Genomic DNA, 19,923 nt, shown 5'->3' on the forward strand with positions numbered 1-19,923 from the left:
TTTACAGCTGCCCATGTACCCTCGGATTCTCCCTTTGGCATGTTTTTGGTTCACAGTTGCTAGTACATGGCAGTCCACGTCAATTCAAAACTGTGGGTGTCTGTTTCAAGGAAAGTAACTGACAATGCTAACAAAACCTTTTTTTTTTGGAGGGAGATGGGAAAAAAAGACCATATCATAATTCAAATATTAATTGGCTGACTGCTTAGTTTTCATTAAGCAAATCAGATATTAGCAAGAATCAGGCTTCAAATCAAGATTAATATCTAGCATGAAAAGGACAGAGAGGTTCCTACTTCAAAGGTTCATTCACTATCAGAAAAAAGGGCACAACATAATCCTCAGTGTAATTCTGAACCAGGCATTCCAGGCTTGAGTGTGGTCAATAAAGCTAAATTCACGGCCCCCCCTAATGTGTCTTTAAGCCTTTGGATTAAAAGCTCTTGTTTTGATGAATCTGACAATAGCATGTTATCTATATATCATTTTCATTCTTTTCTGGGGATCTACAAACAGCAAAATTCTTATTTTGATTTGACAGCCTCTTGACAACACAAGAATCACTTGGGGAATTTCTGAAATTTCTGACTCCTCTTTAAGGTTAATAGTGTTCTTCACCCCTTCCTGGTTCTTTTTTTTTTAATCCTCTGTTTAAAATCCTCCCCAGAGGTTACTCATTTGCTCAAAATCTTGCACTGCTGAGCTGTGAAAGGCAACATTAACTTAAATAATACCCAGCTCTTGGTGAGTTGTGACTCTGGGCCAGTCATCTCATTGTTCAGCCCATTTCTTTAAAATGGGGCACTGGCCTAGAAGATCTCGTCGGCGTCTTCTGATTCTGGCAGGGAAGAAACACATTGGGTCATCCATAATCATCTCTGACTATAAGCATTAGAATGTGCCCCCAGCCCAGCGGCCCACTAATTTACACACACATATGCCCCTTTCCCGAGCCCAGGCCTTGATGACCACCTACCTGTGTGGGCATGTGAGGGAGCACATGCTGGGCCAGCTTGGGTGAGGCCGTTTGTTTGGGCACATAGCCTCACTCGACAACATGGCGTGCCGCTTGTATATTGCAATATCATTTGAGGGCCAAGCTCTTCTTAGGCCATAGCCCAAGAGTAATTAATCGTTGACATATTTTTATACACCGTGATGTCTTTTGGCAGTTGTACATTTCACCGCAAAAACTTTGTAAAAGACTTTTCCACAGAGGTAGGCAGAGGCCTCACACCTGCTCCTTTCATCACTTCTATGCTTTTGCTTCCCCTGTTTGCACGTTTCCTAGTTGTTAAGTTAGAACCTTCTATGTGCCCACCACAGGATGAGGCGGTGCTTCATGAATAGGTCCTCTTCTTGGGGTGTTGATCCAGAAGGATGCTCCCTTTCTTTGGCCATAGAGGAAGCTGATATTATAAGCAGCTAAAGGAGTGTAGCCAGAGAGTGACTGAGATTAGATTAAGGGAAAAGATTATTTTTCATCTAGGTCTGATTTTTCTTTTTTTTGTTTGTTTTGTTTTTTTTGCATACTCTGTTCCCAACATGTTGGTGTAGGAGGAAGGGCACTGGACAAGGCCTTGAGAAATTTAGAAACCATAATCCTAGCTCTGCCTGTAACGTCTGCCTGTCTTAGCCAGCGGGTTTCTTGTCTAGAAGTTATGAGTAACCCTGGTTCGGTTCAGGGCTGCTGCATAACTAAGACAGGCTAAGGGCTAAGTGTGCAGTCTGCTCCCACCACAGCCTTTAAACCACCCTTCTCCCTTCCCTGAACCCTCCTCTGTGACTCCTTCGGATTCCACTCTCTGCAGAAGGTATCTACTACCCTAGGCCTGGAGAGTGGTTCTCAGGTCCGTTGTTGAATACTCAAGTGGCAGTTGCTGTAACTATTAGGGAGCATCAGCTTCTTTGTGTGGAGTCTAAATGCTGCCTCTGAACCAGTCAGTTCTCGACCTTTAGATCAAAACCAAATACCCCCATTTTCTCTTTGTGGCAGCTTTTACATGCTATCGGGTTCCTCCTCAGTCTTTTCAAATTCAAACAAAGCAGTCATCCTGCCTCAGTCACTTAATACATATTTGTTGTGGGAAGGAATGAATGATTCAATGAATACAAAGTGGTTTTCAGAATGTTCTTCCTCCAGAACATTCTCAAGATGAAATTTTTTGGGACAGCATTCCACACAAAATGCTGGTCTCAGATGTAAGAACACAGTGCCCGAAACCCAAACTGGCCGTGCAAGCGTGACGACTCGTTGTTCCCTTAATCTGGACGTTGAACACTTACACAGTGCAGCTAGATGGAAGGTTAAATGAATTATTTATGCTGCTATTAAAAATCATGTTTTCAAGGGATATTTAATGAAAAATCATGTTTTCAAGGGATATTTAATAATAAGTGGAGAAATCAGGCTCAGAACTGTATATACGGTATGATCCCAATCATGTATAAAAATATAAATATGCAAAGAAAAAATCCTCAAAGGAAATGCACCAAAACGTTACTGATTATCTCTGGAGGGTGTAATCATAGGTGATTATGATTTTCAACTTTATCACCTTCTTATAGTTTCCATATAAGCCTGTTTTATTTTTATAATCAGGAAAAAATGTTATTTGTTTAAAAAGATCTGAACCTTTCTGAGAACTCTTTATATTGTGCCTCGTTTTTCCTGATTTTCCTTATCATCACGATCCTTTCAGAATCTTGTGTCAGAATTTCATTTTAGTTCTCCCATCTCTTGGGGCATCTTGAGGCTCTCTGGGATACAGTAAACATGCAGCGTGCCAATAATCCCTCTGTTAAATGCTTCTTCTGCTTTATACTGTAAGTTCTGTGATATAGTTCTTGCACTTATCTTTTTGTTTTGTTTTGTTTTTGACTGTTTAATGGCATATGAAACTACTAAGATTTTAGTATGTATTTGTTTTACAAGAACTTAGAAAATTTCAATTCAAAAATGATTACAAAGCATATTTATTTTCAGTGTCTGATCTACGAATGAATCAGGTTCTGGGGCACACGTGGTCTTGTAAGACTATCGTCATCAAAAGTGGTCCTGAAGCATGTTAATGAAAGGACATTAAAGCTAATACATGTCTTGCACTTATCTTTATTATTTTTATTTTAGTTTGAGGTCTTCATTTTCCACTAAAGAGTTGCATGAAGTAAAACACCACACCTGTTTTTCTCACTACTAATCCCACTATTCCTAGAACACAAGAGATGCTCAAAAGTTACGTGCTGAGTGAAAGGCTGCCCCACTTGTCTACTTACTAGCTGTGTGAGCTGGGGCATGTCACTGTGCTTCCTTATCTGTATGGGAGATGACACCTGCCTTCCTACCCCATGGGGTTGTTTTGGATTTTCAAAGGGGATAACATTGTCTGATCATCTTTAATAGTAGGTTCTTGGCTTCTCAGTGTGTCCTTTCTTCATGATTTTAAATGCCAAGAATCACCTTCTCCCAAGGCTTTTTGTCCCCTCCCTAGCATCCTCCAGATGTTCCCTGTTGATATGAATTAAATCCAGCCACAGTTCACTTCAGACTCACCAGCTGCCAGCCACTGTGCTTTGCTTTTCTCTTCTCCTCTCCTTTTAAGTATATATTAGCTCTCAGTTGCCCAACAGCCCTGCAAGGTTGTATTATTATTTCGTTTTATTGCTGAGGAAGCTGGGACATAAAGAGGTGAAGTCGCTTGTGCACGTTGGCAGCTCTTCTTTGACCCTGGGCGGCATGACTGCAGGCCCGGAAGCGCTGCCCTGGGCCATGTTGTTGGGCCCAGCCGCGTGCTCTGGGAAGCGGTGCACACCCTGCGGAACAGAGGGGAGTGGGTAGGGGCTGGCGTGGCCCGAGCTGCTGTCTGACCTCAGAGCCCCCAGCGTGACATGTGAGCACAGGACAACCTTTTCTCCCACAACACCGATCCTTATCCTTCTTTTCATCGTTCTTTGTTCAGCTTTTGGAACTGACATTTATTTTTAGAAACCACTATAGAGAAATTCACCTCAAGCCCTGCATTTCTTCTTTTTGCAACATACATTTTTATTGACATGAGAAAATATTTTGTTCCCCTCATGCTTTAGCCTCTGCCACCAACTACAAAAAGGGGAAAGACCTGTCTCCTCTAGATGGGAATTTCTCCCCTTTTTTGAGTATGAGGAGTTGCATTTCTGCGGTGCTTACGCATTAGTGTCTGTAGGGAAGACAGCAGGCAGATGCAGCCAGCCCAGGGGCAGCCTTTAGGAACGGTGCTGGCTGTCTCTCCGAGGTGGGAAGAGCTGGTTGTGTAGCAGACAGACCTAGTATACATCTCTGCTCCGTAACTAAACATGAGACCCAGGGCAAGGGAGTCGACACCAGTTACTTTATCCACAAAATGAAGATCATAATAAATGCTAGGATTGTTGGAATTATTGAAATATATTGTATGAAGCAGTTAGCATAGTGCCCAGCAACACATAATAAACACTCAGGTAGTGTTTATGTTTATAGTGGTGGTTATTATTATTGGTGGTGGAGGCTACTAATTTTTGGGCAATTCATTGGTCAAGAGAGTCCCTAAGCATAAGATTCCCAGTAATACTTGGGAATTATACATGTTCCATACCTTTATAAAAGGAGAGGTTACTAAAAGAAGGATCTAAGAAGAAGTATCAGAAAACTTTCAACATACAAATCCCATTTTCAAGTAGTTTGTATATCTGGCGCTTTGGGGAGTTTAACTGGAAAGATTTCCTGCTTTGGCTACTGGTATGATGGGGAATCAGCCCAGGGATCATTGGTGGGATTATTCTAGAACACTCTTGAGAGGCAGGCAGAGAAAGGGTCAGGCTACAGCTCTGTCTTCCTGGCTTGGCTACACCACTCAACATAGTCAGTGTGATAGCCAGCTATGGAGCCCCAGTAAAATCAAGCTGCCATGCCAGATCCTCCAACAATGATCCCCACGAAGCGCTGCAGGAGCTGCGAGCTCCCTCCAGTGTCCGCCTTTAAGGGCTACGTCACTGCTTTCTGCACAGCTTACAGCGTTCAGATAGACCTAGCCGGATGAGTGCAGGAGAGTCCTGAATGGGGACTCTGTGACTAATTCAGTTTATATGGCAGGGGATTTAACATTGAGGGGAAGGCCTGAGGAGTTTGGTTAACCATGAGGAGAAGGTCCTCGACACAGTTGATGTCAAGTGAGCATGAGTCGTGAACGCAGAGGTCCCACCTCCCTGCCTGCTTACCTATGATCACATACGGTACACCATATTGTAGATATTCATGTATATATTGGAGTCCCCAGTGGATTCTGAATTCCTTGGGAGAAAGGACTCCGAAAGGACTGTTTTTGTCTCCGTCTTCCCAATGCCGAGTTCAGCGCTAGGTGCCAGGAGACACTCAGTGTATGCCAGAGAGGGAGAAGAGGCAGGAAAGGAGGGAGGAGAGGCCTCTCTCCAAGGCGGGTAAGGGTGAATACATGATCCTTTCGGTTCCATTCATACTCTCCAATTACGAGGATGCGGAAAACCCCTGGCCCACACTTCAGAGCTGCCTCGCTGAGGCCTCACGCGCTCTCTGCCTGCTGGTGTCCGTCCCTCACAGGCCTGTGCCATCAGGTCAGCTCCCCAGTGTCACCCCTGATTCTCGTACTGACTTCTCTTATGCTTCCTCCCTTCAAAAGAACCAGAAAGATAATTCCAAAAGAAGTTGCCTAACTTTGTATACTTTCTATGATTTTAGAAGCTTTTCCAGAATCTCACCTAGTTCTAATAACAAAGATGTGACTTCTTTTAGCACTATACCTTCTGAGGCTTAATGCCGTAGTAACTTTGAGAAGAATAAGACCGCCTCCATCTCTGGGACCTCAGTACCTTTACCAGGAATTGTGTTCACTCTTGGCTTATAGCGGAAGGGAAAGTGTATACTAACCAATTGGCCCTCAGGAATCTACCAAATAAGTGTCAGTACTGTTTAGTCTCTGAAGAAGATACGATTGTTTGGAAGGTAGGTGTGGTTAAGTGTCGGGGCACTGGCGAAATGTGGCTGCTGGAAAGGAGTTTGGCTGTTGGAGGGAATAAGGAAGGTGTCACGCCAGCTTAACAGAGATAACCAGAGTATCCAGAGTATCTTAGAGAAGGGGTGCATGTGTGTGCGGGAGTGTGTGTGTGTGTGTGTGTGTATGTGTCCCTTAAAAAAGAATTAAAAATCTATTACAAAGGAAAACTGGATATCAGACATAGAATTTTCTCGGAATGATGGCTGTCAGTGTGGAAGCAGGTTGGCTTGAATCCATTAACCCCCAGGCTGAAATGACAGTGTTTCACAACTAGCACAGAACAAAGATAAGAGGTATGTTGGAAGGCTGTCACTGTAGAAGAGCTACAGTCAGCGGAAACAGCATGGAATTAGTTCTTCCTTTATAGGTAGGATGTAGAGTTTATGCTGGGAGAGAATCTTCTTGTGCGGTGATTCTCAACGTGGCTTAGCATCAGATGGCTTGGGAGGGCATTTAGCCTGGACCCCACCTTGGACTGACTGAAGCAGAATTTTCTCTAGTGGCTAAGAATAGATTTACTGCACTAGAAAAGTAAGTCTGATGGTGAATTTTTCAAAGCTGATGAAATTAACTTTATAAATAGTTTATATACCTTTTCACCAAGTGATCCTGGTTCTACAAGTTTATTCTAAGAATATAGACAGTAACTTGGACCAAGATTTATGGAGAAAAACATACAATAGTATTATACATGATGGGGAAAATTGGAAAGACCTACATATCTCATGGTAGGCGCGTGCTTAAATTAATTGTGGAATATCCATAATGTTGCATATATTCAGTAAAATGGAGTTTTCAAAGGATAATTAATAAGAAGATCCTCTTAACTATAAGTGATAAATAGCAAGGTACAAAATTATATATGTATATGCAAAAGGGAAAATATATTATTTCACTTACGAGGTGCTTATAAATAGCCAAATTCTTAGAGACAGAGAGTAGAATGGTGGTTACCAGGGACGGGGGGATGGGGGGATGGAGAGTTATTGTTTAACGGATACGGAGTTTCAGTTTGGGATGATGAACAGCTTCTGGAAAGGAGGGTGGTGATGGTTGTACAGCACTGTGAATATACGTAAGGCCACTAGAATGTGTACTTGAAAGTGGTTAAAAGGCAAGTTTTATGTTTTGCCTATTTTACCACAATAGAAAGACCCCTCCCCTCCTATGGGATGTGCTATGGGATGAGTGAGGAACACGGTGGGAACTGCAGTGTGAGCTCTTCACAACAGCACTCTTGCCTGATTCTTCAGAGAGAGGTCAGTAGTGTGCTCATGTGAAAGAAAAGAAAGGTTGTAGCTATGAGGGAAAATATTTTGTCTGTACAGGAGGCCCGAATTTTTTTTTTTTTTTTTTGCGGTACGCGGGCCTCTCACTGTTGTGGCCTCTCCCGTTGCGGAGCACAGGCTCTGGACGCACAGGCTCAGCGGCCATGGCTCACGGGCCTAGCCGCTCCGCGGCATGTGGGATCTTCCCGAACCGGGGCACGAACCCGTGTCCCTTGCATCGGCAGGCAGACTCTCAACCACTGCGCCACCAGGGAAGCCCCCGAATATTTTTTTTAAAAATGCATAGAAGCGTAGAGAGAAAATCCACATGGTAACAGGATTTACTTCTAGGTGGTGGAAATATGGGTTGTTTTAAATTCTTCTGTCTTAAAAAAAAAAAAAAAGTCTATAATTTTCCCCAAAGGAAGACATAGTAGAAGCTCAGAACAAAAAGTTATTTTTAAGAAAAAGAATTTTTAAATGTTTTTCTATCTTTGTTAATTTCTACATGAAGGTTGATAGCAAATCATTATGACTTATATTCAACAAACAGTCCAGAATTTTATCCATGCAAACATGGTACATCCCTTTGAAAGTAGTCCCCATGAGAGTCCCCTGTAAAGGGCTCCCATTGCAAAGAGTAAATCTTCAGACTGTGGGGAGCATTGGAAACTTGGGGACAGTCACAAATCATCTAGGGCCATGCCTTGTAAACAGGTGGGCAGTGACATGAATATGTTCCCTTCCTTTGTGAGGGATGGTTTTCCTCATAGGCCCTTTGAATGAGGATTAGGTGGTCGGGGAAACCCTCCATTTTTATATTCCATCGTTAAATGAAAGGGTTTTTTCCTCACTTCGTGAGGCGGGATCTGCCATCACCCAAAGTAGCCGTTCCTTAGCAGTCAGGGTCGTTAGTGTCGAGCAACAAAAACTGACTGTAACTCAGGAATTCCCTGGCGGCCCAGTGGACTCTGCGCTTTCACTGCCTGGGATCCGGGTTCGATCCCTGTTGGGGATCTAAGATCCCGCAAGCCTTGTGACGTGGCCAAAACAAAACAAAACAAAAAACTGACTGTAACTGATTTAGGCACTACAGGAACTTAGTGGAAAGTTATAAGGATGCCCGCAGAATCTCCAGGAATGCAGAAAAACAAAGTCAAAAAAACAGGTGAGAATGAGGGAGGCTGCTCAGCTGGAACGTGAGTAGGACCAGGCCACCTCCCCTTTCGGTCCACCTGGACCAGGGTTCTGCCATCGGCACGTGGGATCTGTCACTGCTGCTGCCGGCCTCTGAGAGCATTCTCCCCTCCACTGTTTCTCTGCATCTCTGGTCACAGGTTCTACATCTACTGGCAGGATGTAGCTAATTGGGCGGGCCCCGGTCCATACCTGCTGCTGGGCAAGGGAGTATCTGGCATCTTTCAGCACTTGTAATGGCAGATGAGCTCTGCCTTCCATGGAGACTCTGAAGAGGAGCAGGGGGTTCAGATGCTGGGAAGCCAGATGACAGATAGCCTGTATGATTAGCACATGGCTTTCAGTCAGTCTTGTTCATCTCTGCCCGAGTCCAGTAATGAGCAGGTGATTATCCCTTAAAATGCCAGCCGCTGCTGGCACCAGCTTGCTCTCGGTCACTTAAGCATTTTCTGCATGGGGGACTGTAAGAGGTTCCAAACGATATGCTGATTAAGTACTGGGAGTTCACATACCATGTCTTCATCTGCTGCAGCGGGACCAATAGACGGGGCTGCCTGCCTTGTGGTTTATACCTGATAGGAGTAGAGGTGGGAACTGGGGGAGGGAGGAAGGCAGGCAGCATGCAAGGACAGCTGCTCCTTCTAGAGGGTCCCTTTCAAAGGGCCTAGAGGCAGTTCCAAGAACACAGTGACTTCAGAATTCAAATAGTCAGACTGGCAGTTGGGCTCTCCTCTTTGTTAGGAGAGCAAGTACAGGAGTTTGGCCCTGACTTTGGCAGGAATGTGATCTGACACCATCCTCTTGCCTGGGATTGTGACTCATCGCAGTCTTTTAATCACAGCCCTTTAATCACAGGCAGAAGTCCACTCCTGACTACGAAGACTATTTCTGTCTTTAATTTTTACATCATCTATGTAGTACTCTAGCTACAGGCTTACTGGCAGCTCCAGACACCAGTGTCCCTGTGGAGAGGGCTCTGGCAGACTTCAGGGGAGTTCACACATCCCTGGAGGCAGTACAGCAAAGGGTAAACAGGTATTTCTGTCAGGCGAAGGCAGACTTCTTCTGAGGGTCTAGACAGCAACTGAGAAAAACACATTAGTCAAGGTTTTTAATGCATATACTTTTCCAGCAAAGCGTTACTTGCTCCAGTAACACACTAAGAACTGCATCAGGAAAGGTCTCCTTAACATTTTACATCCTTTGGTAGAATAGATCTCAAATTCTATAATGCTTTAAAAAACCATCCAGGTCACATAGAGCTGTGCAGTGTGGGCTGGAATCTTCATTTTTAAAGTGTGTCCCCAGCAGTTGGGACTGCACTTTGAGAAGCTCTGCTCTATTGTCTGATTCCTCATGCACAGCCAGGGAGACGTGAGCCGCTGAAGGCAGACCCTTCAAGCCATTGCTTTCCATAAACTGAATCCCCTCATCTTCAGACATTTTATTTATTTTATTTCATTTTTTTCAGACCTCTCATTTTTAACAGAAACTTTTTTTTTTTCCTGCATGAAGTCCTACTCAGAAACCCAACCTATAAAATCACAAATTCTGTTCTGGTTGAAGTGATCATGGTGGCCAAAGCTCATGTACTCCACATGGATTCCAGCCCTTGCAGGGACCCCTGAGGTCCCCAGCCCACAGCTGTGGGGCTCAGTGTGACAGGCTTCCAGGTATGGACATGACACCCTCTGTCTGTCCCTAGCTTGGGGAGGTGGACACTGTTGGCTCCCCTAGTGTCTCACACAGGTGGTCAGTAAATAGATAGATTAGTGACTGTGACAGTTTTGGGGACACCCAGCAGCTTCTATGCTGGAGGGGTCAGGGAAACGTAAATATCAGACTTTTCAACTTCCTTTCATCAGCCCACGTGCTCCTAATCCCATTTCTGTTTAAATGCTTTGTATGCCATGTAGTCATAGAAAGTTTCTGGCAGACTCAAGAATTGAGACAGCTGATGAATTGAAACCACTTCTCTATGGAGGAAAGTAGATGTTACGGAAATAAACTCGTGTTTTACTATGAGCTGCCTTAAGTCCATTTGGGAAGTAGCTGGAGTGTGAATAATAAGTAATACTCACTAAATGAAGTTAAATGCAAATCCAGGTACATCCACTTCCAGCTAAAGGACCTGGCAAAGGGTGAGGAATTGGGCACCATGACTGAGAATAATGCCTCCTGGTGGTGGAGGGGGAAGGGAGATTCTCAGAAAAGTTTTATGTTTTTATGTGTTTGGTTGGTTATTTTTCTTTATTCTTCTACTATGAATAAAGAAAAAAAGTTCTGAAGGCAAGAAATTGAGAAAGCAAACCGAACTGTCTTCCCTAGATTTTGACAGGAAAGTGTGTGAAGTGACTGTGGCCGATCCAGAGCACAGCTGGGTGGAGGCTGAGCTGAGGGGCTCTGGGAGGTCACTGTGCCTGGAGGCTGAGCTGGGGGGCTCTTGCAGGTCACTGTGCCAAATTAAGATTTGCTGTGAGTAAAGTGCTCATTGCCAGTAAGCAAGACGTCAAACTATCTCAGACATTTAGTTCCAAAGAATTTTTCAAAAAGGAATTGTTCCTCACTTGGTAAAGTTGCATACATTTAGTTTACTACTAAGGGCGTATGTATATGATAAATTCCTCAAGTATACTTTATACTTTCCTCAGGCCACATTTCTATGGCCATTGCCACACCTTGGTGTTATGGTACGTAGAACTGCAGGTCAGGATTGGTTTGGGGTAGTCATTTTAAAGGCTAGTAAACCTCTGTTGAAGGTCAAATCTGTGAAACTAAGGGCATAACTCTCCTGCTTGGAGGTGGCTTGTGGTGGGTGAGTAGATGGGGACTGTGGCCTTGTAATGCCTGAGGCCTTGACTTGCCTCTGTTGGGACTGAGGAAGCACCCAATGGAAAACGTCTCATCCTGCCTGAGGACAAGCAATCTAGAGAGAGAAAGAAGTCAGAGTTTGAAAACTTAACATATCTCCTTTGTCATAAAGCAGATGCTGGAGAGTGTGGCTTCCATCTGTGGGCAAAGAATTTTCCTGACACTAGACCTGAGAATTAGGCCTCCTAGAAAGGTAGTACAGGGCACCGCCAGATCCTCTCTGTGAAAGGAGCAGAGCAGAAAGCAAGTTCTCTGCCCGCAGAGGGGCTCCAAAGAGAAACGGACGGTGAGGGGTAAGCCAGAAGTCACCAGCCTTGCTTGGCTTACAGACCCTGGCTATCTCAGCACATTTTTTATAGCGCTCCTAGGCCAAAGGAAATACCTAACAGTTCCATCTACTAGTTTGGTCTAAACAACTTAACAGTAGTAATAAGCTTGGTGTCTGACAACCGTGTTTTCCCTGAAAATATCCCTATTTCAGAACCCCAGTGAGTTTGCTGTGGTGCCCCCAGGCACTGTAGTGTATCGTTTGGAAAATGCAGTCTCCTTCAGAAAACTCAACAATATAATTGTCACTCCTTACTCTCTTGGAGAATGAGTTTGTTTTCTACATATATAACTCTATTTCTGTTCTGTAGATAAGTTCATTTGTACCCCTTTTTAAGATTCCACATATAAGTGATATCACATGATAATTGTCTTTCTCTGTCTGACTTATTTCACTCAGTATGACAATCTCTAGGTCCATCCATGTTGCTGCAAACGGCATTATTTTGTTCTTTTTAATAGCTGAGTAATAGTCCATTATATATATGTACCACATCTTTATCCATTCCTCTGTTGGTGGACATTTAGGTTGCTTCCATGTCTTGGCTATTGTAAATAGTGCTGCAATGAACACTGGGGTGCATGTCTCTTTTTGAATTATGGTTTCTTCCAGATATATGCCCAGGAGTGGGGTTGCTGGATCATATGGTAGCTCTATTTTTAGTTTTTAAAGGAACTTCCATACTGTTCTCCATAGTGGCTGTACCACCAACAGTGTGGGAGGGTTCCCTTTTCTCCACACCCTCTCCAGCATTTATTGTTTGTAGATATTTTGATGATGGCCATTCTGACTAGTGTGAGGTGATACCTCATTGTAGTTTTGATTTGCATTTCACTAAGAATTACTGATGTTGAGCATCTTTTAATGTGCTTTTTAGCCATCCATATGTCTTTTTTTTCTGATGAATTTTTATTGGAGTATGGTTGCTTTACAATGTTGTGTTAGTCTCCACTGCACAACAAAATGAATCAGCCATACACATACAGATATCCCCTCCCTTTTGGACTTCCCTCCCATTTAGGTTACCACAGTGCATTAGGTTCTTGTGCTATACAGTATGTTCCCATCTGTTGTCTATGTTATACATAGTGTCAATAATGTATATGTGTCAATCCCAGTCTCCCAATTCATCCCACCCTATCGCTTTCCCCCTTGGTATCTATACATTTGTTCTCTACATCTGTGTCCTATTTCTGCTTTGCAAATAAGGTCATCTACACCATTTTTTTAGATTCCACATATATGCATTATTATACGATATTTGCTTTTCTCTTTCTGACTTACTTCACTCTGTATGATACTCTTTAGACCATCCATATTTCTATAAATGACCCAATTTCATTCCTTTTTTTGGCTGAGTAATATCCCATTGTATATATGTACCACATCTTCTTTAGCCACTCCTCTGCTGGTGGACATTTAGGTTGCTTCCATGTCCTGGCTATTGTAAATAGTGCTGCTGTGAACATTGGGGTGCATGTGTTTTGTTTGTTGTTTTTTGTTTGTTTGTTTGTTTTGAATTATGGTTTTCTCAGGGTATATGCCCAGTATTGGGATTGTTGGGTCATATGGTAGTTCTATTTTTAGTTTTTTTTTTTAACATCTTTATTGGAATATAATTGCTTTACAATGGTGTGTTACTATAATTGCTTTACAATGGTGTGTTACTTTCTGCTTTATAACAAAGTGAATCAGCTATACACATACAAATATCCCCATATTTCTTCCCTCTTGCATCTCCCTCCCTCCCACCCTCACTATCCCACCCCTCTAGCTGGTTACAAAGCACCTAGCTGATCTCCCTGTGCTATGCGACTGCTTCCCACTAGCTATCTATTTTACATTTGGTAGTGTATATATGTCCATATATATACTACCACTCTCTCACTTTGTCCCAGCTTACACTTCCCCCTCCCCATGTCCTCAAGTCCATTCTCTAGTAGGTCTGCGTCTATTCCCGTCTTGCCTCTAGGTTCTTCATGACTTTTTTTTTTAGATTCCATATATATGTGTTAGCATACAGTATTTGTTTTTCTCTTTCTGACCTATTCACTCTGTATGACAGACTCTAAGTACATCCACCTCACTACAAATAACTCAGTTTCATTTCTTTTTATGGCTGAGTAATATTCCATTCTACACATGTGCCAAATCTTCTTTATCCATTCATCTGTCGATGGACACTTACGTTGCCTCCTTGTCCTGGCTATTGCAAACAGAGCTGCAGTGAACACTGTGGTACATGACTCTTTAAATTATGGTTTTCTGATCCTTTGTATTTCTGCAGTGTCAGTTGTTACTTCTCCGTTTGCATTTCTAATTCTGTTGATTTGAGTCGTCTCTCTTTTTTTCTTGATGAGTCTGGCTAATGGTTTATCAATTTTGTTTATCTTCTCAAAGAACCAGCTTTTAGTTTTATTAATCTTTCCTACTGTTTCCTTCATTTCTTTTTCATTTATTTCTGATCTGATCTTTATGATTTCTTTTCTTCTGCTAACTTTTGGGGTTTTTGGTTCTTCTTTCTCTAATTGCTTTAGGTGTAAGGTTAGGTTATTTGAGTTGTTTCTTGTTTCTTGAGGTAGGATTGTATTGCTATAAACTTCCCTCTTAGAACTGCTTTTGCTGCATCCCATAGGTTTTGGCTTGTCATGTTTTCTTTGTCATTTGTTTCTAGGTATTTTTTGATTTCCTCTTTGATTTCTTCAGTGATCTCTGTTATTTAGTAGTGTATTGTTTACCCTCCACGTGTTTGTAATTTTTACAGACTTTTTCCTATAACTGATATCCAGTCTCATAGCATTGTGGTCAGAAAAGATACTTGATATGATTTCAATTCTCTTAAATTTACCAAGGCTTGATTTGTGACCCAAGAAAGATACGATCTATCCTGGAGAATGTTCCATGAGCACTTGAGAATAAAGTGTATTCTGTTATTTTTGGATGGAACGTCCTGTAAATATCAGTTAAGTCCATCTTGTTTAATGTATCGTTAAAAGCTTGTGTTTCCTTATTTAGTTTCATTTTAGATGATCTGTCCATTGGTGAAAGTGGGGTGTTAAAGTCCCCTGCTATTATCGTATCACTGTCGATTTCCCCTTTTATGGCTGTTAGCATTTGCTTTATATGTTGAGGTGCTCCTATGTGGGTGCATAAATATTTACAATTGTTATATCTTCATCTTGGATCGATCCCTTGATCATTATGTAGTGTCCTTCTTTGTCTCTTGTAACAGTCTTTATTTTAAAGTTTATTTTGTCTGATATGAGTATTGCTACTTCAGTTTTCTTTTAATTTCCATTTGCATGGAATATCTTTTTCCATGCCCTCACTTTGTGTGTATGTGTCCCTAGATCTGAAGTGGGCTCTTATAGAAAGCATATATGCAGGTCTTGTCTTTGTATCCATTCAGCCAGTCTGTGTCTTTTGGTTGGAGCATTTAGTCCATCTACATTTAAGGTAATTATCGATATGTATGTTCCTATTACCATTTTCTTAATTGTTTTGGGTTTGTTTTTGTAGGTCTTTTCCTTCTCTTGTATTTCTTGCCTAGAGAAGTTCCTTTAGCATTTGTTGTAAAGCTGGTTTGGTGGTGCTGAACCTTCTCAGCTTTTGCTTGTCTGTAAGGGTCTTAATTTCTCCATCAAATCTGAATGAGATCCTTGCTGGGTACAGTAATCTTGGTTGTAGGTTTTTTCCTTTCATCACTTTAAATATGTCCTGCCAGTCCCTTCTGGCTTGCAGAGTGTCTGATGAAAGATCAGCTGTTAACCTTGTGGGAATTCCCTTGTATGTTATTTGTTGTTTTCCCTTGCCGCTTTTAATATTTTTTCTTTGTATTTAATTTTTGATAGTTTGCTTAATGTGTCTTGGTGTGTTTCTCCTTGGATTTACCCTGTAGGGGACTCTGCCCTCTCTGGACTTGATTGACTATTCCCTTTCCCATATCAGGGAAGTTTTCAACTATAATCTCTTCAAATATGTTCTCAGTCCTTTTCTTTTTCTCTTCTTTTTCTGGGACCTCCTATAATTCTAATGTTGGTGCGTTTATTAATGTTCTCCCAGAGGTCTCTGACAGTGTCCTCAATTCTTTTCATTCTTTTTTTCTTTATTCTTCTCTGTGGTAGTCATTTCCACTATTTTATCTTCCACGTCACTTATCTGTTCTTCTTCCTTAGTTTTTGTGCTATTGATTCCTTCTAGAGAATTTTTAATTTCATTTATTGTGTTGTTCATCATTGTTTGTTTGCTCTTTAGTTCTTCTAGGTCCTTGTTAAACGTTTCTTGTATTTTGTCCATTCTATTTCCAAGATTTTGAATCATCTTTACTATCATTACTCTGAATTCTGTTTCAGGTAGATTGCCTATCCTCTTCATTTGTTTGGTCAGGTGGGTTTTTACCTTGCTCCTTCATCTGCTGTGTGTTACTCTGTCTTCTCATTTTGCTTAACTTACTGTGTTTGGGGTCTCCTTTTTGCAGGCTGCAGGTTCATACTTCCCGTTGTTTTTGGTGTCTGCCTCCAGTGGCTAACGTTGATTCAGTGGGTTGTGTAGGCTTCCTGGTGCTTGTGTTCTGGTGGATGAGGCTGGATCTTGTCTTTCTGGTGGGCAGAACCATGTCTGGTGGTATGTTTTGGGTGTCTGTGACCTTATTATGATTTAAGGCAGCCTCTCTGCTAATGGGTGGGATTGTGTTCCTGTCTTGCTAGTTGTTTGGCGTAGGGAGTCCAGCACTGTAATTTGCTGGTTGTTGAGTGGAGCTGGGTCTTAGCATTGAGATGGAGATCTCTGGGAAAGCTTTTGCCATTTGATATTATGTGGAGCCAGGAGGTCTCTGGTGGACCAGTGTCCTGAACTCAGCTCTCCCACCTCAGAGCCTCAGGCTTGACACCCGGCCGGAGCACCAATACTCTGTCACACGGGTCAGAAGAAAAGGGATTAAAAAAAAGAAAGAAGGGCTTCCCTGGTGGCGCAGTGGTTGGGCGTCCGCCTGCCGGTGCAGGGGACACGGGTTCGTGCCCCGGTCCGGGAGGATCCCGCGTGCCGCGGAGCGGCTGGGCCCGTGGGCCATGGCCGCTGAGCCTGTGCGTCCGGGGCCTGTGCTCCGCGACGGGAGAGGCCGCAGCAGTGAGAGGCCCGTGTACCGCAAAAAAAAAAAAAAAAAGAAAGAAAAAAATAAAGTTATTAAAATGAAAAATTTTTTTTAATTATTAAAAATTTTTTAAAAATTGAAAAGTAATAAAAAATAAAAGAAAGAAGAGAGCAACCAAACCAAAAAACAAATCCACCAATGATAACAAGCGCTAAAAAAGTATACAAAAAAAAACCAAGGAAATGGACAGACAGAACCCTAGGACAAATGGTAAAAGCAAAGCTATACAGACAAAATAACACAAAGTCCATCGCTTTAATCTTGGGATGATTCATTGTCTATTCAAGTATTCCACAGATGCCGGGTACATCAAGTTGATTGTGGAGATTTAATCTGCTGCTCCTGAGACTGCTGGGAGAAATTTCCCTTTCTCTTCTTTGTTTGCACAGCTCCTGGGGTTCAGTTTTGGATTTGACCCCGCCTCTGCATGTAGGTCGCCTGAGGGCATCTGTTCTTCGCCCAGACACAACGGGGTTAAAGGAGCAGCTGATTAGGGGGCTCTGGCTCACTCAGGCCTGGGGGGAGGGAGGGGTACGGAATGCAGTGCGAGCCTGCAGCGGCAGAGGCCAGCGTGATGTTGCAACAGCCTGAGGTGCACTGCGTGTTTTCCCCGGGGAGGTTGTCCCTAGATTACGGGACCCTAGCAATGGCGGGCTGCACAGGCTACTGGGAGGGGAGGTATGGAGAGTGACCTTTGCTTGCACACAGGCTTCTTGGTGGCTGCAGCAGCAGCCTTAGCGTTTCATGCCTGTCTCTGGTGTCTGCGCTGAAAGCCATGGATCGCGCCTGTTTCTGGAGCTTGTTTAGGCGGTGCTCTGAATCCCCTCTCCTCGCGCACCCCGAAACAATGGTCTCTTGCCTCTTAGGCAGGTCCAGACTTTTTCCCAGACTCCCTCCTGGCTAACTGTGGCGCACTAGCCTCCTTCAGGCTGTGTTCACACAGCCAACCCCAGTCTTCTTCCTGGGATCTCTATTTTTAGTTTTTTAAGGAACCTCCATATGTTTTCCATAGTGGCTGTATCAATTTACATTTCCACCAACAGTGTATGAGGGTTCCCTTTTCTTTACACCCTCTCCAGCATTTGTTTATAGATTTTTTAATGATGGCCATTCTGACTGGTGTAAGGTGATACCTCATTGTAGTTTTGATTTGCCTTTCTCTAACAATTAGTGATGTTGAGCATCTTTTCATGTGTTTGTTGGCCATCTGTATGTCTTCTCTGGAGAAATGTCTATTTAGGTCTTCTGCCCATTTTTTGATTGGGTTGGTTTTTTTTGATATTGAGCTCTAAGAACTGTTTGTATATTTTGGATATTAATCTTTTGTTGGTTGCTTCATTTGCAAATATGTTCTCCCATTCTGAGGGTTGTCTTTTTGTTTTGTTTACGGTTTCCTTTGCTGTGCAAAAGCTTTAAAGTTTCATTAGGTCCCATTTGTTTATTTTTGTTTTTATTTTCATTACTCTAGGAGGTGGATTCAAAAAGATCTTGCTGCGATTTATGTCAAAGAGTGTTCTGCCTGTGTTTTCCTCTAAGAGTTTTATAGTATCTAGCCTTACATTTAGATCTTTAATACATTTTGAGTTTGTTTTTGTGTATGGTGTCAGGGAGTGTTCTAATTTCGTTTGTTTACGTGTAGCTGTTCCGTTTTCCCAGCCTCACTTATCAAAGAGACTGTCTTTTCTCCATTGTATATTCTTGCCTCCTTTATCAAAGATAAGGTGACCATATGTGCTTGGGTTTATCTCTGGGTTTTCTCTCCTGTTCCATTGATCTATATTTCTGTTTTTGTGCCAGTACCATACTGTCTTGATTGCTGTAGCTTTGTAGTACAGTCTGAAGTCAGGGAGCCTGATTTCTCCAGCTCCATTTTTATTTCTCAAGATTGCTTTTGCTATTCGTGGTCTTTTGTGTTTCCATACAAAGTGTAAAATTTTTTGTTGTAATTCTGTGTAAAATGCCATTGGAAATTTGATAGGGATTGTGTTGAATCTGTAGATTGCTTTGGCAGGGGAGGGATAAATTGGGAGACTGGCATTGACAATATACACACTACTATATATAAAACATAGTAGTAGATAACTAATAAGAACCTACTCTATAGCACAGGGAAGTCTACTCAGTACTCGGTAATGGCCTATATGGGAAAAGAATCTAAAAAAGAGTGGGTATATGTATATGTGTAACTGATTCACTTTGTTGTACACCTGAAACTAATAGAACATTGTAAATCGAGTATCCTCCAATGAAAATTAAAAAAAAAAAGTGAATGAATGAGGGAGTGGGAAAAAAAAGAAAAGCTAGGAGTATTACCTTAATGGAGCTTCCTCCACATGGAATAAAACTTTAGGAGAAGGAAGAAACTTACTCTTGTTCTCTCCTTGCCCCCATCACCAAACCATCTGGGTTTTAGCTCAGAGTTATCCCTGAGCTGATGTAGCTTCCTGTGCTAGGAGACAGCATCTATTTAGAAGCTACACTTTCTAATCTTCGTAGTACCATGTACATCTTTGGAAGGTAAGGGAAATGAAAAGTGAGACGATAACTCCAGGGGCATATGTAGAATAGAGTTCTTCATCCTACTCTTTCAGTTCTGTGTAGCCTGAGATCAAATATTATGAAGGCCAAGAAGAAACTTATTTTCATTTGACTAAGTTAGATGCAGACTGTCAACTCTGCAGAGCCTCTGAGCACACACTTTTTTTTCTTTGCCCATAGCTTTAAATGGAGGCATAGTCTGCTGTGAGAAAGATGAACCTCTCAGGTATACTCTGAACCCAACAGTAAAAGGCCCACTCCTTTATGATGCAAAATTTCTGTTAATAATGAAAAGTAATACATGGTGGATTTCTAATCATAAACAACTAAATATTTCCTGTGTGTGCCTCTCATTTAAACCACAGAACCCTGCCCAGTCTGTATTTAAAGCTTAACTGGTCAAGTGTGCATTTCAATCAGTCAGATTGGCCTCATCAGTAAAATACCAGGATTAGCAAAACATGAACTGCTAAATGTGCAAAAAATTTATCAAAGTAGTCAAGTATTTAATTCCTTTGTATTCAAATT

General features: G+C 42.2%; 1 protein-coding gene across 5 annotated transcripts in view; it reads left to right on the forward strand.

Moving 5' to 3' along the window:
• The window catches only part of KDM4C (lysine demethylase 4C), a 428,305-nt gene that overhangs the window by 390,431 nt on the left and 17,951 nt on the right, over positions 1–19,923 (forward strand). The gene's annotated exons all lie outside the window — the stretch shown is intronic.

The sequence above is a fragment of the Phocoena sinus genome, chromosome 6, assembly GCF_008692025.1.
Source record: "Phocoena sinus isolate mPhoSin1 chromosome 6, mPhoSin1.pri, whole genome shotgun sequence".
NCBI lineage: Eukaryota > Metazoa > Chordata > Mammalia > Artiodactyla > Phocoenidae > Phocoena > Phocoena sinus.